Source organism: Phymastichus coffea, unplaced genomic scaffold, assembly GCF_024137745.1.
Source record: "Phymastichus coffea isolate CEN01 unplaced genomic scaffold, Cenicafe_Pcof_1.1 PCOF00004, whole genome shotgun sequence".
Taxonomy (NCBI): domain Eukaryota; kingdom Metazoa; phylum Arthropoda; class Insecta; order Hymenoptera; family Eulophidae; genus Phymastichus; species Phymastichus coffea.
The window spans coordinates 10,860,800-10,885,236 of record NW_026706815.1 but is presented as its reverse complement, the minus strand read 5'-3'; the positions used below and the strand labels follow the sequence as shown (position 1 = coordinate 10,885,236).

Below are 24,437 nucleotides of genomic sequence, written 5' to 3'. Positions count from 1 at the left end.
GCACTGGCTGAGAATGGAAGACCACCAACGGGTTTGGAAAGTTAATGTATGGTGCGGCATTATCGATAACCAAATCATAGGCCCAATTTTTTTCGAAGGAAACCTTAATAGCTTTAGATATCTCCATCTTGTAGAAAGAGAATTAGCCCCTTTATTAGAAAATGTTAATCTTGAGATACGTCGTGACATATGGTTCCAGCAAGATGCATGTCCTTCGCACACTGCGCTTATCATTCGAAGAGCTTTGAATCGTTTATTTCCGAATAAGTGGATTGGAAAGTACGGTCCTGTCAATTATCCACCTCGATCCCCGGACCTTTCAGTATTAGATTATTATTTATGGGGAAGAGTAAAAGATTTAGTTTACCGTGAGCGTCCAACTACGCGGGCTAACATGATTCGCAGAATCACAGAAGCAATCCGCTCGCTTGAAGTAGCAGAAATTAGAAGAGCTGTTGATAATTTTGAAGCTAGAGTGCAGGCATGCATTTTGCAAGGTGGAGCGCATTTCGAACACTAAAATAAATAACCCAATAAAAAAAAAGTTTATTATGTTTATTCAGATTACAGTTTATTTATTTGATTTGTTATAAAAATAAAAATTTTTTATAAAATAAATTATAAAAATAAAATAAAAATAAAAATAAACCAATGGCAAGATTCTTTCTGAATTTTTTTCTCGCTAAATATGCGTCTAATAAAAAAAATACTGGAAACACTTTTTACTCAAAATTTCGTGTTCTTTCAGAATCCAGTATAAAAATAGGGGTTCCTATTTAAAAAACGAAATTTGACCTTGAAATGACCTTGAAAATCAACTTCAAGGTCAAACTAAAGGACACCGCTAAAATCCTTGATTGATTTGCTAAAACTTTCGTATATATCATATTTCCTAAAAACGTGTTGCTAAAGAAATAAAAGGGGTGGACGGGTGGTTGTGGACACCCGGTATATTTCCGAGATCGTTTTTTTATCTCAGTATCATCAAAATGGCGCTTCAATGACGGAATTTTCGTTCAGACATTCATGAATTTTTTCCTTGAAAAGTATGGACTTTTCGAAAAAGTCAAAGAGAAGAAAAAGTTCTTAAAATCCCTCGTATAATACATCAGAATTTTTTCGAAAAGTTTGGAGCAATTTTTTGAATTTTGCAAATTGTCAAATTTTGAACATTTTCAAAATTGACCGTAATTTTTTGAAAAAATTCGAGTGCATTCTTTGCTCAGTTTTGAAAACTTTTTATTCCTGGTAAATTTTCATATGAGTTCATTGCTTTTAAGAAAAAAATTCACAAGTGTCAAAGTAATTGCCCAATACGTAAGTCATTAACATCCAATCTTTGATCGCCTGTCTGCCGCAAACAGAGTTTGCGTTGCCTAACTATCACCAACGAGAAGGTCGACGAATATAGATAGTTTTTTTTTTCTTTTTTTTTTTTTCATATGTTAGTTATTTTTTTTTTTATTTTTAATTTTTTTTTATTGATGAATTTTTCTGGAATCGATAATTCATTTCGCTACCTTTCCTGCGTGTAATTTTGAAAAACATTCGATACAGTAATATTCTTTGCAATCAATGCAGTATCTGGTAGTCCTTACACAACATCCTTCGCTATTACATTTGTTTCTTGTTCTAGTATCGTGCCTGTGAGATTTGAGATCACATATTTTCGATTGCGCTAAATACTTTCTACTCACTTCTTTACACATTTCTTGCGTTTTCATTATTTTTCTATCCTTTCTGCAAAGATTGCTTATTGTTACAGCGTTCGTTATTGACATTTCAATAATTCGTGAGAAAATTTTGAATGGCCACTTCTTTGAACTGACACTTGGAGAAGCTTTCTTGCATCGAAAATCGTGCAAATCCACTCCTCCCATGTACTTGTTATACGAAGAAAAAGCACAAGGGAATTCCAATTTTGATCTTTTCTTAGCAGTTCTCGAATATCTTTCCATTGGCTCCAAGGCAGTGACGCCAGCTGCCGTAGAAAGAATAGAAACTTCTTTTGAGTCAATTACACTGATGAGATTCATTCCACTGTTACGATCATAACTCGCTTTGTTCGTTCCTCGTGGTGCTTTTTTTTCAAAATCATGTTTTTGTTTCACTCTATCTTTACGAACAGTTCCTGTAGATCGTAAGCCACATTTGTTCAAGTGAACGACTAAATCAGGACTAGTGAAATAGTTATCAAAATAGACATGATAGTCAGACAATTTTCTTTTTGAAAAGCTATGTAGAAGTGGATTAACCATTTGTAATACAACTCTGGAGCCAAGTGGACATGCGGATAAATTTATCCCAATGCTTGTATCGTTCTTACCACAATAAATATCAACGTTGAATATATATCCATTTGCTCCGCACAAGGCCCAGAGTTTGATCCTGTATCGGTCAGGTTTAGAAGGCAAATATTGCCTCAGATACGTGCGACCAAAAAATCTAACCATCATTTCGTCAATGGAAAGAGCAGTTGAAAAATATCCAAATTGTTTAATATTGGTCCTAAACAATTCCAAAATATGACGGACTTTCCAAGCTTTATCATTATCATTTTTGGTAGTAGGTTTTGAATATTTTATTTTAGATTTTATTTCACTAAACCGATCGCGCGTCATCGCTGATGAAACAGCAGAGCAGTTTTCGAGAGGGTCGGTTTCCCAATACTCTCTTTGATTCTTTCGAATATTGTAAGATAATAATAATAATATTCCTATAAATGTGTTGAGTTCTTTTGTAGATAATTTCAAATCATTTTCTTCACTGGCTTGAATAATATAATTTTTTATTTCTTCAGAGAAAAAGATTTCGAACAGTTCCACGTGTGACATTGAAGATATTTTCTGCTTTACGGAATCAGGCAATAACAATTGATCTTTCAAATCTACAGAGTAAACTTTTTCTCCTTCACACCACGAAAAAGTATGATTTGGCTCTAACAGTTTTTGTTTTTCTGTATAACTTTCAAAAACAGGTCGATATGAGACATTTGGTACATGAATTTCCGATTCAGAATTGTCTTCATCAGATAGTTCTGATTAAGAATTGTCAGTATCTGACGAACTTCTCCATCAGTGCCATAGTCATCAGGATTAGGTATAAAAATATGCTGTTTATTTTCATTCGAATCTGACTCTTCATCAGTCAATTCACAGTAACTCCTTTTCGCGGCTCTCCTTTTCGACATTTTTCTCAACCTACTGAAATAACTTCAGTGGAACGTCCTGTTGGTAGGAAGCCTGTAGCAACCAGCTGTATTATTCGGGCCGATTTACGGATTTTTGCTTCAATTGATGATAGTCAATAATACTCAATAATTTGCAAGATTCAAAATTCAATGTATTTCATGAATCATTCCAATGCGATGAATTTCGCTAAAATTGGATTTTCAGGCCACCTATGAACGAATGATGGGCTTCTGCGACACGATCGGCTATTCAGGATTTCGCTCCGATATAAATTGCAGTTATAAGTAGATAGTTTATTTTGTTATTTTCATCACCAAATTAGGTTTTTCTAAAAACGTATTCCTTTTCATATCTTTTTTCACCAGTACAAGCTCACACACTAATTGCAGCGTGGATACCTCGGACTATACATACTGTGCAATTATTTTGACACTTGTGAATTTTTTTCTTAAAAGCAATGAACTCATATGAAAATTTACCAGGAATAAAAAGTTTTCAAAACTGAGCAAAGAATGCACTCGAATTTTTTCAAAAAATTACGGTCAATTTTAAAAATGTTCAAAATCAATGACAATTTGCAAAATTCAAAAAATTGCTCTAAACTTTTCGAAAAAATTCTGATGTATTATACGAGTGATTTTAAGAACTTTTTTTTCTCTTTGACTTTTTCGAAAAGTCCATACTTTTCAAGGAAAAAATTCATGAATGTCTGAACGAAAATTCCGTCATTGAAGCGTCATTTTGATGATACTGAGATAAAAAAACGATCTCGGATATATATATATTATGAAAGCTTAGACATTTATTCCACCAGTTATTGAGGTTCCAAGTGGATTGCAAACCGAGATCCATTCTGAAAACTTGATTTTATAAAAAAAAATTATGAAAAAATCGTATTTTTTTTTTATTTAAACAATATTTTCACATAGTTAACATTTTTTTATTGCATTTTTCGGCACACCGTTGGAAAGGGGAGATCTTAAGCTTTGAAATAGTGTATCTTTCAATTTTTTATACGTGGAATTGCACGAGTTATGATAGTCGAAAGAGCGGTGTACCGGGAGGGGCGTTCTCGGCCTTAACGGGTTAATGGGTCAATGGATTTTTGAATTTTGAGAAATTTATAAATATGAAAATTGCAAAATACGATATCTTGGTGAAAAAAAAAAGATATTTAGGCAAACTCAACAGCATTTTGAAGGATAAGATTTGAAATTTGAGATGCTTTGAATAGTTTTCTGTGGTAAAATTTATTTATGATGCTACATAACCTCAAATATGTCAAAAAACAGTGCTTTTTGCACTTTTAGGTTAGGATATCTCAAAAACTTGACGTGATAGAACAATTCTGTGGCCAGATTTGTATTCAGTGCACCAAAATCCTTTGGAAATACCATAGCTGGCTTGTGATACAGAAAATAATCTATTATTTGTACCTGTGTAATTGAAATAAGAAAAATTCCCGGATCTTAACAATTTTATTTTATTCGATTGTAACGGAGAATTAGCGACCGTTCCCGCCTGGGTAGCTCGCGGCCATCCGCATAAATTATTTATTTGGGGATTCGGAAAGCAAAAGATGCGAAAGCACAGATTCGAAGTCAGGATGAGGAGTGATACAGCGGCGAATAAACACAACAGCGGATTAACACACTAATCTTTTACTTGTAGACAATAGGTTACAATACGGTGATCTCGCGCTTATACACTACAAGCGGCACAATAATAAATCCGAACGCGAAGGTGAATCGGTGGCTCATCAGCCTGCCAATTCCCTGTCTAAAACAAAATATTACAACAAATGCCCGACAAAACACTTCAAGGAACAATTGGGAGAGAAAGAAAAGGAAGAAAGCAAAGGGGAAGAAACCGAAGACAGCGAAGGAGAGGAAGGGGAAGAAATCAAAGAAAGAGAAGTAAAAGAGGTAATAAGAAAAATGAAAAAGAAAAAGGCGACAGGAGAAGATGGTATAGCAAATGAAGCTTGGGTGGAAGGCACGGAAGGCTTGATAAAAGATATGACAAAATGCTTAAACGGAATATGGAACGGAGAAGGATATCCGGAAGAATGGAGGAAGGGAATAATAGTACCAATATTTAAGAAAGGGAGAAAAGAAGAAGTAGGAAACTGTAGAGGAATAATGCTGATGGATATGGGATATAAAATATATGTGGAAATACTGAGGAAAAAGCTGGAAAGAGAGCTAGAAGCTAAAGAAACGCTAAGCGATACGCAGATGGGATTTAGGAAGAAAAGAGGAATAATGGACGCAATATATATATTAAAAACAATAATAGGGAAGGAAATAAGGGAAAAAGGAGGAAAACTGTTCGTATTCTTTGCAGACATGAAGGCCGCTTTTGATAAAATGAAGAGGAAGAAAATATGGGAAACAATGAAAGAGAAAGGGATAAATAGAAAAATTAGGAAAAGAATAGAAGAAATATACAAGAAAACAGGGAGTAAGGTAAATGTTGGAGGAGAAATAATTGGGGAGTTTGAGACTTACAAAGGCGTAAGGCAAGGGTGCCCTTTGAGCACCACGCTATTTAATCTTACCTTTGCCGACCTGGAAGTGAAGATCAAGCAGGTGCAGGAAGGAGGGGTAGTGATAGGAAGGAAGAAAATATGAACATTAGGATATGCAGATGATATAGTGATGATGGCAAAGAGTGAAAGTGGAATGAAAGCAATACTGAAAAAATTAAAAAGATATCTAGAAAAAAGGGGATTAGAGTTAAATGTAGGAAAATCAAAGATGATGAAATGCAGGAGAGGAGGAGGAAGGGGGAAGGAAGAAGAATTCGAATGGGAAGGTGAAAAGATAGAGATGGCGAAAGAGTACAACTACTTGGGATATGTGATAAGCAGAAATAACGGAAATAAAAAGCAGATAAAGAAGGTAGAAGGGAAAATAAATATGGGACTCGGAAAGTTATGGGGACTAGGAGAAAAGCTATTTAGAGAAAACTGGGAGCTAAAGATGAACCTGTTCGATTCTCTGGCGAAAAGCGTGATTATGTATGGAGCAGAAATCTGGGGATGGAAGAGATATGAGGAAATAGTGAGACTACAACTAAAATACATAAAGTGGGTATTACGATTAGATAGAAACACGCCAAGTTACCTAATACGATGGGAAATAGGAAGACAAGAAATGAAAGAAACAGCATTAGAAAGAGCAATGAAGTATGAAAACAAAATAAGAGAAGAAAGAGATGGCACAATAAAAAAAGAAGCATGGAGAGAATTAAAGAAAAGGGAAAGAAATGAAAAAGATATAAAGGGTAAGAAGGAGGAGAGAGAGGAAAGGCTGGTAAAAGTAAAATATACAGAGAGAGGGAAGAGGGAGATGAAATGAGGGAAGAGTTTTGGGAAGAAATAAGAGATAAGTTAAAGAAAAAAAATGAAAAAGAACTAGAAGAAAAACTAGAAAAATCAAAATACATAAACAAGTGGAAAGAGCTGAAAGAAGAAATGAAAAGGTATAGGTTAAAGGAAATTCAAGGAGAGGGAAGAATAAAAGGCCTGCAAATAAGGGAAAGGTTTAGGTTAGGTAATGAAACGAGAGGAAACAGGTATTGGGAAAAAGAAGAAAATAAGAGATGCAGAATGTGTATGAAAGAGGAAGAAAATTGGAAGCACATAGTAGAAAAATGTGAAGAAAGTAGAAAGGAAGGGGAAGAATGGGAAAAAATAATAATAGGAAGCAAAGAAAAGATAGCGTGGATGATGGAGATAAAATGGAAAAGAAGAAGAAACGAAGAGAAGAAAGAAAAAGAAACGAAGAGAAGAAAGAAAAAGAAACGAAAGAAGAAAAAGAAAAGCAAGAAGACGAAGCTGCAAGACCCTAAGGAGAGACGGAAATAGAAGACAGAGAAGCAAGACTCGCAGACACATCTACACACACATACTACACACACATACACACAAAACACGAACACACGCGCAAACATAAACATACACATGCACACACACACACAAGACACAAGTAATAGCAACTACACAAGCGAGAGGAAGCAGGTATTGGAGGATGAAGCAAAATGGAAAAGAAGAAGAATCGAAGAAGAGAAAGAAAAAGGTAAACTAGAAGACAAATCATAAGATACTAAGGAAAAATAAGTGAGGTTGAGGAAAGGAAAGGCAGAGGGAGCAATAGGAAACAAGAAAAAGGTGTCAAAGCCTTAATAAGGAAAAAGGTAGATGAAATGATTAGCAAGAAGGAGAACAAAAGCAAAGGAAAGGCAAAGGTGAAAAGGCAAAAGAAAGTAATAAAGGAAAAGCTGAAAAGAAAATATGCAAGAAAGAGAAAAAAACAGAAGAGCGGAAAGGGCAGATCTTGGAGAGAGAAAGAGGAAGAGAAGATTAATCAGAAGAAAAATGAGAAGAAAATAGGAACAGATAGGCGCAGAAGACAGGGACACAAGAGTTGCAGACACACCTACAAATGCACATATTTACACAACACACACACACACACACACGCGCGCGCGCGCACTCACACACACACACACACAAAACACATACATAATCAAATACACAAACTGGATACGAGACACAAATAGTAATATAAGAAATGTAAACCAAATGTAACATATAAGTTGTAAATAAATAAACTAAATTAAACACTTTCCGCCGTTAATTCATCGACTGGGTAGCCAGCAGGTCTGCCGTGCTACCACCCATAAGCTGGCGTCCAAACAGAGAGAGAGAAACAAGAGAAAAACACGGCACCGACCTCGACCTTCAGTCTCTCCGACGGCTGGAACGCTCTGCAGTGTAACGTCACTGGTGCGCTCCTTCTCGCTGACCGTCTCACTGGTGTTTGTTGTCGTAGCTGTTTATCTTCTTGCTCGTCCTCTCGCTCGCTCCACAGTACTGCTGCCTCAATTCGTTGTTTCGCTCGATGATTGCTGTTGTCGTTGTCTCCGCCGCCTCTCTGTTGCTCGGTACTGCAGCAACGTCCAAACTGTTCGCGCACGCACCTGCGCACCTCGCCGGTTACCCTCACGCACCGGTGCCGGGTATCCTTCGGGACACGGCTGGGCGCGACCTAGCCTTATACTCAAATACTCGTCCGCGCTCCGGGCGTGTCTCCGAAAACGAACAATCGTTGACGAGGTCGCGGGGCCAATTCCGAAAAACCGTGACCTTCGATTCAATCCGCGCGCGCGACTTCCTTTGCCCAAAACCTAACAGAGACTCTTTCGAATTTCCCGCGATCATCCGCAATTCGAGCGCGCCCGCTCTCTCTCTTTCTCTCTTTCATCTTCTTCTGCGCCATCTCTATTACTCTAGCCGTCAACTCAGTCCATTTACAGCACCTCGTAAACAAAAATCCAAGCATGAGTGTGCGTACCACACGCACACACTCTCAGCTTGGCGCGGCGCACGGACATTTGTGAGAGCCAAACGGACGAAATTGACCTAGCCGAGATTCTCCGTTACACGATTTTAATGATAAATTTTTAAGTTTCTTATAAAGAGGAAATTCGGTGGGAAAAAAAAATAGATTGTATTTTTATGGCCCTTCTTCTTATCGGCAGGATGCGCTTCAAGATATATATATACGCGATGATCGTAGACTCCTGTCAGCGCATGTGAGTGGAGCAAAGCAGGATAGAGCAGTGATTGTAAGACGGGGTACGTAGGCTTGGGCCACTATGAAGTTCTATATAAACACGTTATTCTAGATGTGTTTTCATCATGGGAAATCTTAGTTGCGACTCTCAATCCTGTTCTTTATATAAATTTTGAAGGTACTCATTCTGTTCTTAATATTAATATTTATTAATTAGTTAGGATTTAAAAAAACTCAATTAATACCTGCCATCTCAGACGCGAAATGACTTTTACTTTTAAAATATAACTACTAAAAATTCTAATTACTTATTTATGCTATTGTTATACGCAATTGTTTTAAATATCGACGATATCTCAAAAATTACACGGCAACCAAATAAAGCTAACCGTTCACTAGCTACTCGGCTACTTATGCGTTTGCTGCTCGTACGGTACATGTCAAACGCTGCACACGACAAACGCCATTAACGAATAAATAATTTCATACTCTATCACTCTCTAAGTATTTCTTTAAATAATACATAAACTAATGAAATAATATTCATAATAAACTATTTTTTTGTATGTTGTTATGTAACATTGAATAAAACACTTGCTCTCTTTCCATGTAAAAAGAAATGTTCAATCCATACCTAGTCCATCCATTACCATTAATGTATGGACTGTGCACAGAAACGGTCATGCATAATCAATACACGATTTGACTCACGTTATAAACCATACATAATTTATGCATTATTTATGCTTCAATATTATTTCTGTACAAATAATTTTAAATTGTTGTTAGTTCAAAAGTTTATACTTATAGAAAACTGAATATAATACAAAATTAACCAGTTAGATAAACATATCTTTTTATACATTTTATTATACATTACATTTATCATTAATCATAAATGTCTTATAACAATTATACGAGTGCGATGGTTATATTTGGTTTTCATATGAATTTAGTAGTAATTATAAAAAATATCATTTTTTTCCAATTCATCCAAAAGTATGTTACGACGGTAAACAAAACATAGATCTTAATTGCGCTTTCTTTTTGGTCTATCCTTTCGGATAACCGGGACATGCGTCACCACTATCGTGGGAAATTCTCTTTCAACAATAAAGGGTTGAAGTTTCACTATACCGTTGATGTTATAGTAACGTTATCTTACCACACACTCAGCAATAAGGTAACGAAAGAGGGTTAGCTAAATATATTCTCGACCACACACTTAGTGATTCAATGCAACTAACTAAAGGAGCCGTATACAAAACGAAGACTGAGAAGATAGAGAGAAAAAAATAAAGAGAACAAATATTTATTTAAGTTTTATTTCCTTACTTTCTCCTTTTTTTGAGGCAAGATGCTATTTTCCACATACATAGACATACTAGATATTATGACGATGAGACGAAGATCCTTGCTCTTTTCTTGTGACGGTGGCGAAGTTGATTTTTCTGCGTCTTTTTCCTGAGCAGCAACTGAACTAGGTGAACTAACTGTTTCTGCCATTGGGACCTGCTTTTAAGCTTTCACAAATAAGGATCCCACCCTGGAATTTTGGTCGTCCTGGGCAGGACGAACTTAGTTTTTCCAGGTTGCATTGGTTGGAAAATACTGGGAGTGTTCTCGCGTTAATGAAATTTGGACTCCAATTGATCGGAGACTAGGTGTATGAAAATAGCCTCATTTGAAATTCAAAACACTTTTTCACATAGATGGCCCTCTGTGTACTATTTTCAACTTTGTTTCTATTCACTTGTTAACATTTTAATCTATTTGTGCAATACAAAAATGTTACTAAGGATATACTGCCGGTCACTTACTTTAGGTCCCCCGTCGTAAAATTAATCAAAACTTTAAACTTCAATGTCTCAGGTAAAAATTAACGTACAGAGTTGTCCAGGGGCATATTTGGAAGGTCTTTCCAGGAGCTTTCAAATAGTATGACTCATAGACGCCATTAATTGTTTTTTAATTTTTTGCAACCAATAATTCAACTTTGAAAATTCGAAAAATTGTTTGCGAACTTTGAAAGTTTGCCCAAACTGGAAAAAAATCTTACAAAAATTTGAATTAGAGTATTTTTTAGTTTTTATCAAGTTCTATCTGAATCACTGGTCAAAAAATTATTTTCGTCAAAACCGACGCGTGCACGGGTATTTTTTTCGGAAAGTGACAGTTGTTTAAAACATCTTTTATCGCCGTAAATTCTAAAAATTCAAAAAAATGTATAGGAGAAAAAATGTTTGTTTCTGCAAGTGGAATACTCTAATTTTTTTATTTGTAATTTTTTCGAAAAAATTTTTGACGATTTACCGAACGAGAAATCCGAGAAATCTAATATTGAATTAATTTAACTCAATTCTAATGATTTTGATTTGGATTACTCCAAGATGACCGAAAACCGACAGGTATTGTAATATCTAATTGTGATTTATTAATAAACATTTTCTTAGCAAAAAACATCAAGTTTTAATGTGTTAATCACTTTACCAGAAAATTACTAAATACAAAAAGTGTACTAAATACAAAAAGTGTAAATACAAAAACACAAAAATAGACCAAGGAGTACACATATATTTTTTATTAAATGATTCGAAAAATTTTTTGCAAATCACAATTGGAATTTGTTAAAAATAAATTTCAAAACATAGTCAAATAAATTATTTATATTAGCGATGGTGATTAAAAGATGGCCGCGGTAGAGTAAGGACCGTGTGTGCCGTAGCGAGTGCAGAAAACAAAGTAATTAAAGTAGAAGCGAAGGGAGATTGTAAAAAGTAGAAGGAAACAGTCCAGAAAAAGGGGAGGTTCAAGTGAGAGTGAAGGTGGAGTGAGAGGAAAAGTGTGACGGAAAAGGCAGGCGCTTGAAGTGGAGAGTGCTGTCAGAGGTTAGGACGCGGAGAAGGAATCAAGGGGAAGAAGGTGTTGTTCAAAGGCATGGAGGACAGCAGCGAGAAGGAGACGGGGAGCCATCAGCGTTCAAGACAAAAAATAGGAAAGCGAGGACGAGGTAGACCGCCGAAGTTAAGGTGCGAGCAGGAAAGGATTGCGGCAGGTATGGATAAATTTATAATAAAAGGGGATACAAAAAAGGCAGATGACGAAAGTGAGGAAGGGAACTTAAGAGAGGGGGAGGAGGAGAGTGATGCAGCATGCCGGCAAGCGGCAACGATGGGAAAGGGACACGAGGGGGCCAAGGAACAACGAAGAGAGAAGAGCGAAGGAGAGGAAGCTGAAGGCGATGAGCATTTTGACGAAAAGGCGGGGAGGGAGGAGAGCGAAAGTGGAATAGAAGAGTTTATCGACGGAGGGACAATGGTGTTTAGTAGACGTGACGAGAAAAGGCCAAAAGACGTAGGACGGACTATTCAAAGAAGGGGAGAGGGGATACATAAGAGGAATCAAGAAAAATCATGCGACAGTTGCTCCAAAAAATTGGATAAAATGGAGAAAATGTTATGGAAGACATTGGAGAAAGTAAAGGAGAACAATTCGAAGAGGATCGGGGTAGTTGAGGGGAAATTGTCTGAAATGATGCAGGAATTGGAGAGGAGCAATATTGAGATAAAGAGGCTAAAGGCGAAGCTGGAGGAAGAAGGGAAACAAAGAGAAATTTTGGAAATGAGACTATGCAATAGAATTAATAGGGAAATGGAAACGGAGGGGAACGGACGACGCTCTAATGCAGCAACACAGGGAAGGATCGAGGACTACGGCGAAGAGAAGAATACGGCACAGCAGGTCACCGGGGAGGCTAAAGACTGGCTGGAAATGGGAGAAAGGGTAAATGAAGGTGAAGGGGACAGAAGAGTGATAGAATCAAGAAGAGCTAAGGGGGGAAGGAGAGTATGGGAAAGGGAAGGTACAAGGAGCTTTAACACTAAACCGGACAAGATGGCTAAGGGAGAGTTGGAGTTTGAGTTAAAGGAAAGGGCTGCGAGAAAACAGAATATCAAGATTAGGGGACTGCCAGCGATAAGGGGAAGAGATGTAATTAAAAGAATGAGGAAGAAAATGGAGGAACTTATGCAGAGGTCGGTAGGGTCTACAAAGTAGAATGCACGAGGGAGGGAATGATAATGACAATGTGCAGCATGGGGGATAAGTTGAATTTAATGAGGGATAGGGGAAAATTAAGGAAGACGAATTTAATGCTTGAAGATGATTTAACGCCTAGGGAATGTGAGGTGATGGAGTGGCTACTGAATATAGAGAAAGAGGAAAAGTTGAGAGGAAACACAGCAAAGATCGGATTTATGAAAATAAACGTGGAAGGGGATTGGTACGAGTGGAGGGAGAGAGAGGGCGAATTGTGCAGGTCTGAGAGAGGAAAATGACTGAAAACCTACGTTAAAGGATGCCAGAAGGAGAGACAAGGGGGGATTAGTGGGGTATCATGGAACGCAGCAGGGATGGAGAATATGTGGAAAGAAGTCGACTTTCTGAAGAAACACGACATTATTATGATACAAGAAACGTGGATCACGCAGGAGAAACTTGAAGGGACGCTAAGGAAAATGGACGCCAATTATGAATGGAGGGCAAAGGCAGCGGTTAAAACGAAAAAGAAAGGGAGAGCAAGTGGAGGGGTGCTTGTAGGAATACGGAAGGGGATGGCTAAAGGGACTACTATAGAAGAATGGTCATGTGGGCTGATAGTCAGGAATCTGAAAGTTGAAAGGGAGAGAAAGTGTAGTTTGATAGTAATTTACAACAACAGAGGGATGAAGTTAGCGATAAAGGATATGAGGGAACTGATTGAAACCGAGAATGAAGACGAAAGAAGAATTTTGATTATAGGGGACTTTAATGCGAGAATAGGGGAGGCTCAAGAGGAGGGGGACTTTAAGGAGGAAAGGAAGTCAGAAGATAAAAAACTAAACGAGGAAGGGAAAAAATTGATGACGTTTTGCAAAGAAACAAACTGCAGGGTAAGGAATGGAAGAACGGAAGGGGACTGGAAGGGTGAGATAACATATGAGGGTGAGGGTAGTGGCTCAGTTCTTGATTTAATAATTGAAAAAGAGGAAGCGGAGGGATCTCTGGTGAAAAAAATGAAGGTGATTGAAAGATTGGAATCGGATCACCTACCACTATACTTTGAATTAGGTTATGAGAGAGATGGACAGGAAATACCAAAGGAAGAAAGCAGGGTCAACGAAGAGGAAAAAATTTTCAGATGGAAGAACGATAGGAAGGAAGAGTATATTGAAGAAATGGAAGAGGGGGCGGATACTAAGTTGGGGATGAGCACGGCGGAGAAGTGGAAGAAATTAATCGATAAAATGGAGGCGGTAGGTAAAAAGTTAGGAATGTGCAAGAATAAGGGGAAGCAACGAAAAAGTGGAAAAGAAATTTGTAAAAGAATATATGATGGTGAATATAAGCTGCAAAGAAAGATAGTTTGGAAATGTCTAAAAAGGTACTTAGTAGAGAAAGGGGAGACTGAGAAAGGCAGACTAAAGGAGGAAAGAAATAAATTGAAATGGATAATCAAAGAAAAGAGGAGGGAAGCAGCAGAGGACAAGTGGAGAGAAGTGGAAATTAGCAGGAAGGGGGGGGGGGATTTTTGGAAAGCACTGGCGGCATTTAGACCCAGAAGAACGAGAAGGGGTGAGGGTATTAAGAAGAACGAATGCATTAGACACTTTAAACCTGAGGAGAAATTGGAAGAAGAAGTAATCTACAGAAATGGGGAGGAAGAAATGAAGTGGAAAGGAGCGAGGGACACGTTTGAAGGAGCAAGGAAGGAAGGCGCAAGTGAGAGGGAGGAACCGAAAGACACATTGAACAGAGACATAACTAGGAAAGAGGTGGCTGACAAAATAGGAAAGCTCAAGGACAACAAAGCAGCAGGGGAGGACGGAATCACCGGGGAATTTTTCAAAAACCTCTCGAAAAAAGGGAAAGACACGCTCACTGATATCTTTAGTGAATTATGGAGGGAAGGGGAAATCATAGAAGGTTGAAAAAAGGCAAGAATATTTCCGATTTATATGGCAGGGGATGAGTCAAGAGTAGAAAACTATAGAGGGGTATCACTATTGGACGTTGGATATAAAATTATGGCTGGAATCATTGATACTCGGTTGTGGGCATGGATAGAGGAAAACAAAGTTCTGAAAGAGACACAAGCGGGATTTAGGAAAGGGAGGAGCACGAGAGACCATATCTTCGTCCTTAACAGTATAATAGGGAATAAATTAAAGAGGGAGGGGGGCAGATTATACTTGGCATTCGTGGACTTCAAACAAGCCTTTGACATGGTGGACAGGGAAATCATGTTAGAGAAATTAGAAAGGAAGGGGATAAATGGCAGGATGCTGAAAATGATAAAAAGAATTTATAAAGAAACGAAGTGTGAGATAATCACTGGGGAGGGAATTTCAGATAGTTATAGAACAAGAAGAGGGGTAAGACAAGGGTGCCCAGTTAGCCCCACAATTTTTGGTCTGTACTTGGATGACATAGACGAGGAGTGGGAAAGGAAGGAGGGCGGCACAGTGATTGGGAATATTAAAATTTATGGACTGAAATTTGCGGACGACATTTTTACGGTCGCAGATACGCCAGAAGGGTTACAGGATATGCTTCGAAGTATGGAGAGGTACAGCGAGAAGAATGGAATGGAAGTTAACACCAAGAAGACCAAGGTGATGGTTTGCAGAAGAGGAGGGATCATTGGGAAGAATTTGTGCTGGAAATACGGGGGGGAGGATCTAGAAGTGGTCAAGGAATATAAATATTTGGGTTACTGGTTCACAGAGAGGGGAGGAAACGGAGCTCATACTAAATACATGGCGAAAAAGGCAAGGAAAGCTTTAGATGCAGCATGGGGGATCATGAAAAGGGCAAGACTAAGTTCTGTAAAGAAGAGACTCCATTTGATGAAAGTCTTGGGAAAATCAGGGGGCTTATACGGAGCGGAAATATGGGGTTGGGATCAGCAAGAAGTAATGGAGAGGATTCAAGCGAAAATGGGAAAGATGATCTTAGGGATAAATAGGAACACTCCTAACTACATATGGAGAATGGAGTTGGGACTAGGAAGCCTAAGGCTGGAGACGCTAAAGAGGGTGGGGAGCTACATAGCAAGGATAATGGGAATGGAAGAGAATAGACTACCTAAGTTTTGCTTGAGAGAAGAATTAAGGGCCATAAGCAACAGAGAACCTAAGAGATGGGGAAGGGGTTGGGAAGAAGCGATGAGATCGGTAGGAGATGGAGTAACGTTGGAGCACTTATCGGAAGGCATGGGGAGCGAAGAATGGATGGGCAGATTAGAAATGGCAGTGAAAATATTGGCGGAACAGGAATTGCAAGACAACTGGAAAAGGATTGATAAATCAGGGTACTGTAAGTACTACAGAACATGGAAGGTAGCGATCGGACTGGAAAATTATTGGCAGGAGAAGGGAACAGCGGGCTACCTGAAGGAGCAATGGGCAAGGATAAGATGTGGAAGCATTAGCTTGGAGGGAGAAAAAGGGTTTAAGGATAGGGGATGTAGGCTACGTAAAGACGAAGAGGAAGACCTGCAACACATTTGGGTATGTCAAGAAGCGAGAAGGAAGGTAAAGAAAGATTGGCTGGAAGCGGTGGACAAATGGAGGGGGGGCAGTAGAGGGGAGGCTTTAATCGAGAGACTGAAAAAGATTCTGAAGGAACCGATTGACAAAGGGACTTGTGAATACGCGAAGGAATTTGAGGAGTTGGTGCGGAAAAGGAAGGAACAATAACAGGGAGAAAGAAGAAGAGGGAAGTCGCAGGGCAACGGAAGGATGAAGATACAAGGAAGTAGGATTTAATAGAGGATGAAGCATGAAATACATTATATGAAAACTTTTGTAAACTTTTGTAAATTTTTTGTAATTATAATTTTTGTAATTTATGTAATTTTTGTAATAATTTTGGTAATTTTGTAATTTTTGTAATTTCTGTAATTTTTGTAATTTTATAATTTTGGTAATTTGTGTTAAAATTTCTGTAAGTTTTTGTATGTATGGGGATATTGTATGAGGGGGTAATGTAAAAAACTTAATGTTATATATTTCTGGAAATAATATATATATATATATATATATATATACATATAAATATAATTAACAATATTAGCGATGGTGCAGGAAACGTATATAAAAAAAAATGCATGAATTTTCTAAATTTAGCTCGTCATTAAAAAATTTATTATATTAACGCATAGTGGTATTTTTTGTAACGCGGCACAATACAAGTCCAAGTAATGGTATCGGTGGAGATATAAAAAGATTGGCTCGACAAGAGAACTTGCTCGGTTGATTAATAAGCAATTCTGCAGAATTTTACAAATGGACTAAGCAATCTAAAGTAACTGCCTAAAATAACTTTTATTTATTGTAGTAAAGAAAAATATGAAGTCTTTCAAATGAGCACATACTTTTTCTACAGTATTTTGTATTTTTTATTTAAATATTCTACAGCTTTTCTTAAAAACAAGATAACAGCATTTTTATCATGTTTTAAACATTCTGAAATAGTTACTAAACTATCCTATTTAATTTCAACATCTATTTTTTTTATAAAATAAAAACGGAATAGATATTTAATCATTGTAAAAATCGATTGTCTGGATCGCATCTTAGAATTTAGTCACGTAATTTTCTGTAAAGTTAAAATTTGCCATAAATTCATTATCTTTTAAACTTGCTTTACAACTTTTTAAAAATTCGTTCTGGCTGGTTGCAATATGGTCATATATTCCAAATGAATCTATAAACAGCACTTTTAGTTGTTAAACAAAGCCTTTTCTTGGTAATACAACATTCATAAGCTTAAATCTTAATTCCTTTTTGCCTTTAATGGCTACCTTTTCATATTTATTAAATATAATATTGGTAATTAAATTATCTATAAAATAACCAACCAATTTACAAGTAAAGTTATTGAAGCCAGGGCATTTCCAACATGCATCAAATCAATACGCTTCAGTTATGTCGTAAAATAATGATTGTTCAAATAATTCGCACATTTTCAACTTAACCGTTGCCTTCATTTTTAATTTTCCGGCGTTCAACATTAGTTTTATATTTTTCTGATGTATACATACGCAAGTATTATTAAATCTTCTTGAATCATTAATCAAAACACTATCTTTTGAACAAAAAGTAAAAAATAAGGTTAAGCCTATTTTAACGTTACAATATTGATTTTTAAAAAGAATGAAAGCTTCGTACAACGTATGAAGCAGTAAAATATATTTCACATTTTTAAAGGATAAATGTCAATTATCGTCAAATTAAATAAAAGTCAGAGCATAATATTGTTATGTTAATACCACCTATTATTTATTATTTTATTCGTGCTCTCGTGGTCTGTCGTGTTAATGAGTAAGAATTCGTTTAACTTTGAAAAATATATATAAATATTGAATTTGAAGTAAAATTATAAATGAAATATCTATAATTGTTAGGATTGAACTTAAGGAAAGATAGACTTTAGCCTAATTTCTTATGGTGCGAAGTGTCCCATAAGCAGAGCTTAAGTCTCTCTTGAAAAAAAGATGTAATTCAGCCCCAGTTTCTCATAGCGCGAAATGTTCTATGAGTCGAGCGTAAATTATAGTGGGAAAGGAAAGAATTGCTTAGTTAATCATTAGAGAGAAATAACTTAGGTATAAGCCAAGTTTATTCAATCTCGAGTGCTCACTTTGCAAGGCTAGGAGATAATACCAGCCTGTGCAAAATTCAGCGTATTTATACACAAATTTTCTCGCCTATTTTCCCAGGTCAGCCCTCTTCATGCTGTAAAATCATTTTCTCTTGTTTACAATAGAATAGACAGCACTAACGAAAATCTAAATCATGAAAAAATATAGAATTTGATATAGATAATTTAAGTATAATTTACACTTATCGCAAAAAATGGAATTAAAAGTTACTAACTAATGAAATTAGTAAATACAATAGTTCAATATTTACAATAAAATAACAAGAAAATTTTACATATAAAAATAGTTCATCGCTTGTAGAAGTAATTCTATAAAAGAACTACTTAAATTAGTTAAAAACATTTGAATAATAATCAATTTTCGTATTTTTGCAAAATATTATGATGTAAATTATAATCTAAATCTAATATAATATAAATAAATTATATCTAACATTTATAAACAACCTACAAAAAAAACCAAGTGTTATAATATGTACTGAAACATGGAATTTACAACATTTCCTAGTCTTCAATATTGAAGGATACAGTATGTACTATAACAACAGTAGTATTAATAAGGCTGATGGCGTGGTGACCTATATCAGAGACGACATAATTGAATCAACAGAAATAATTCAAATACAAAATTTAAAAATTTTACAAACTACAATACAGTTAGAAAATGAAAAAACTATACTGTTAGCAGCTATATACAGATCACATGACCTACACAAACCACAATTCATACAATCGATCAAAATATACATAACTCAACACATAAAGAAAAAAAATTCAATATTAATAGGCGATTTCAACTGCGACATTTTAAGCCAAGATCCTTGGGATCAAGAATTCTTGCAAATGTTAATGGAAAAAGGACACCATCCAGGATTTAATACGATTACCAGACCGTCGCTGGACAACAACAACAGTGGAACATGCATTGATAATTTTTTTATAAAAATGGAAAATAACGCATACAAAACTTTCAACGTCAACACCCCGTTCAATGACCATTATCCACTAATAATGGCGTTGCAGAACCAAACAAAAAGCATAAATCACTCACATAATAAAAAACAAATTAATTACCGAAAACTTCAACATATAGCTCAAACTATAAATTGGAATGAAAATAGTGAAACTAATGATACAAATCAATCTATCAATAACTTAATCATGAAAATACAATATTGCCTTAAACAGGCAGAAAAGAAAAATGTCACAAACAAAACTATTAATAGCTTGAAGCCAAGAAAAAAATGGATCACCAAAGGCATAATAAACTCATGTAAAACTAAAGAAAACCTATATATTGAATGGAAATATAATCCTCACGATACAACAAAAAAAAATAACTATAAAAATTTTATCAAAATTTTAGATAAGATAATTACAATAGCAAAAGAAAATTACGATAAAAAAATCATAGAAATGGTGCAACATGATCCTAAGAAATTATGGTCAGTTGTCAACAACAAACTAGGGAGAAATACTCAAAATAACAAAACTATTGATTACATAACGGACAAAAATAATAGAATCACCAATCCAGAAGAAATTGCAAACAAAATGAACACATTTTTTTGTGAAATCGGAACGGAACTTAGCAATAATATAATACAACCGCAAAATGCAACGCTCAACCTCCCAAAAATAAACCCGAAAACAATATTTTTAAATTTTACAAATGAACAAGAAGTAAAGAAAATAATTGGCAGACTAAAAAACAAAAAAGGAGGAGTTGATGGAATTAATTCATCATTATTAAAATCATTAATCCACTACGTATCTGAACCACTTGCACTTGCTATAAATAAGTGCATTATTAATGAAACTTGGCCTGATGCTTTAAAAGAAGCGAATATTATACCAATCCACAAATCAAAAGAAAAACATTTAGCAAATAACTACAGACCTATTTCTCTAATCTCCAACATAGCTAAAATCTTTGAAAAAATAATACATAGAAGAATTCAATCTTTCATTGATAACTGTAATTTGCTTTCCACAAATCAATTTGGCTTTCGAAAAAACAGAAGCACAAAACATGCACTAAATTATATTTCAAGCAACATTTATGAACAATTAGATGCAAGTAAACCTATAGCAATAACTTTTCTGGATCTTGCCAAAGCCTTCGACACAGTTGACCACAAGATACTGTTACAAAAATTATACAACTATGGTATTAGGGGTAGTGCCTATAACCTTATCAAAAGCTATCTAACAAATAGAAAACAATGTGTGAAGGTAAATAATGCAAGTAGCGATAAACAAATAGTAAAAATAGGTGTTCCACAAGGAACTATACTGGGTCCGCTACTTTTCCTACTATACATAAATGATCTACTAACGATACTACCAGAAAAATCCATACTATCTTTTGCAGACGATACAGCAATCATAGCAAAAGGTAAGAATTGGAAAGAAGCTGAAACTAATATGAACAGTTATCTAAAAATAGTGGGAATTTGGCTTGCTCTTAATAAACTATCTTTGAATATAGACAAGACAACGTACATGGAATTTGGAAATTATCATGACAGTACGCCAAAAAACCTGAAAATTGAAATCTTAGGACATCCAATACACCGAGTTGAAAACACAAAATATCTTGGAGTTACTTTTGACAGTAATATGAAATGGGATTTACATCTACAAATCCTATACCAAAAAACAAAATATCTAACATTTGTCCTATATAAGCTATCAAAAATAATGAATACCAGTACATTAAAAATGATCTACTACGCACTCTTTCACAGCATAATGACCTATGGAATTATAGCTTGGGGAGGAGCGTACACAGGTCGAATTAAAGTAATACAAAACTTGCAAAACAGACTACTAAAAATAATCTATAAAAACCAATTTGTGACACATGAATACCCACTTAACTTAGATCAATGCTTTTCATTGGAATCTCTATTATTCCACTACGTTACTTTTAAGGACAAATATATTGGAAAAGAAAGAAAAACAAGATTCGCCTCAATCCAACACCCAAAAAGAACACTAACTATCAGCATAAAAAACAGTTATGTAAGAGCAATTATGTTATACAATAAACTACCAAATGACTTGAAAACAATTAACAACACGACAACTAGGAAAAACAAACTTAAAAAATGGATCAAAGGAAACCCAATATGGCAAATAGATTAAACTGCAAAAATATAAAAATATAAAACAATTAATTGATCTCTATGGTACTCTGTATCCGATATCGGAAGTCCACGAGGATGCAGTAGACCACAACAAATTAATACTAGATATTAGAACATATATTTGTGCAAATAACAATTGCAATTTATCTCCAGCAAGATTAACAAACTTAGAACGTGTTATCTACAAAAGAACCATGAATGCAACAACAGGATATTTCACTACAGCCAGACAGATGCTAAATAGAACATGGGATTAAAATAACAAATCACGAATATCTTTAAACAAATTATTAATTAGTTTTAAGTATTAGTATTAGTTTATTAAACATGCCAGACCAGCGCACAGGAAGAAATTCCTCTGCTGGATTACATGTAATGTAATGTAATTGTATATTATTAATCATTATTAATGTATATTTACTCTGGACTTAAATAAATAAATAAATATAAAATCGGTTAATTAATATTAATAAATTATAACAATGTTGTCATTATGTACAAAATTAACCCTTTCGATTAATATACAATTATTTGTTTAAATAAATTATTAATTGTTTATTTATTGATAGCAGTAATAACTAACCTGTTCTCAATGAAACGAATTCTTACTCATGTTTCTCAGATTGTCATCTTGAATTCAGAGTACTCGCTTTATTATAATAATTAACATTTATAACGTTATAACCAAATTAAATTTGCACATTAAAATTTAATACGATTTAGTAGTTAAAGGTAATTAAAAATATTATAATCTTAATCTATGCCCTAAAATCTATATAAAAAAATGCATTTTAATTCAACAATAAAAATTATAATTTCTATATCTATAGGCAGATGATGTCATGCTCCTTATATGGTCATGAAATTTGACCCTAGCACTAATACAATTATATAATATGAGAGGTGGTGCCGTTTAATATACAAATTGATAAATGTAGATTCATGAGTTTAGCGGGTTACAGTAATCCAATGAAAAAAAGAGAAGAGCTCATAGATAGCACCGTTACAATATTTGTACTGAATTTAAATAATTTTAAATACGTTTATGACTTTAAAAATTATTTTATGACTAATAAAGTTATAAAAAACAGCTTCTATAAGTTTCAACAAGACAGACCAATGAAAGGCGAGATAAAAAATTTTAAGATGGGATAAAAGTTCTTTTGTAGTAACTACGAGTACGTCCTAGCGTCGAGTGTCCGAATGCTGAACTCGCTCGTTACAGCAAAGCAGAGCATCTTCTTTTAATTGGTGCCACGTATTTCCTTATGTCGGGCATTTGAATTTTATAACAGTTTTTTATAGAAAAAATACTTAGAAATGCGTAGAAACAAGAGTTATTAAAAATACTACATTTCGACATATTCAAATTAGTATAAGAAAAAAGCGAATAACTTTTTGTGATGTATTATCATTCATCATTGCAAATATTTTCAAAGTTTAAAGCTTTATTTTTTTTAGATAAAATTGATCACAATATCTTTATTTTTAGAAATAAAAATAATATATATTTTACAAATGCTTACTAATTGTGAGAATGTAGCGTTCATTTAAAAAATTTTGAAGTCATGTACGACTACAAAACATGAAATTTAATTCATGAAAGAAGTATTTCAATTGCTTTCTTCTACACTTTTTGTAGTGGTACAAAGCACTGGCCTCAAGTATGTATAGTGCCCTCGACCTTACATTAGGCATGTATCTATTATATTTTTATTAAATTTATGAAATTTCAACTAGTAACTGCTTTTAGAATTTAAGGAAGTATTTATATGCCATATAAATACTTCATATAAATAGATTATGAATACTATTTGAATATCAAATACTTCTACACTACTCTATTTATTGAGCCGACCCTGTGGTAGGGAACCTCCTTAAGGCCTTCATAAGAGAGCAAGTGTTTTATTCAATGTTATATCAGATCGTACAAAAAATTAGTTAATTATTAATATTATATCATTAGTTCACTTATATGTTATTTAAAGAAATACTTAGAGACTAATAGAGTATGAAATTATTTATTCTTTAAAGGCGTTTGCCATGTGCAGCATTGGATATGTACCGTACGAGCAACGACCGTCTGAGTGGCCGAGCAACTAGCGCGCGATTAGCTTTAATTCGATAATGTGTAACTTTAATAACGAGTACTTGATTTTTCAACAGTTTATAATTTAATATTTCTATCATATTTTCAACTGAAACTGTACGCACACGTAGACCTCTATATAGGTAATAAATATATTAATTTTGAACAAAATCGATAAATTCGATGTTATGGAATGTATGAAATAGTTAAGAATAACAAACCATCTATTTGCTCTTAAGCTGAGTAGCGGTGGTTGATAGGAATTGCCATAAGAGAAACAATTTATCCAGCATTAGTAGTAACAATATCTTTAATGAAAATTGGTATCCGATTAATAATTTTTGGTAAATTTATTAATAAATTAAATAATAAATCGAAACAAATAAAAAATTACAAAATTCACGTAACTCGTAAGAGTGGTTTTTGGGTAGCTTTAGGGTGTTGAAGTTACTTAAAGGATGTAAAAATGTTAAATACATGATATTTAATGACTCTTATCTATATGACATTAATATCAACTAAACATTTTTTGCTTTATTAATAGTAATTGGAAACCGACCGTAATAGCCTCCGTGCTTATATTTATTCTAAACGTTCGAAACTTTAGATTCATTTTTTTTCATTATCATTTAGATTCATTATCATGACATAAATTTTTCATTAATTGAATTTATTACTGAAATATAAATTTCAACGACTCGTTACATTTTTAAAATAA

General features: G+C 34.8%; 1 protein-coding gene across 2 annotated transcripts in view; it reads right to left on the bottom strand.

Moving 5' to 3' along the window:
* LOC131666766 (dystonin) overlaps nt 1-24,437 on the bottom strand; it is a 540,494-nt gene that overhangs the window by 326,004 nt on the left and 190,053 nt on the right. The gene's annotated exons all lie outside the window — the stretch shown is intronic.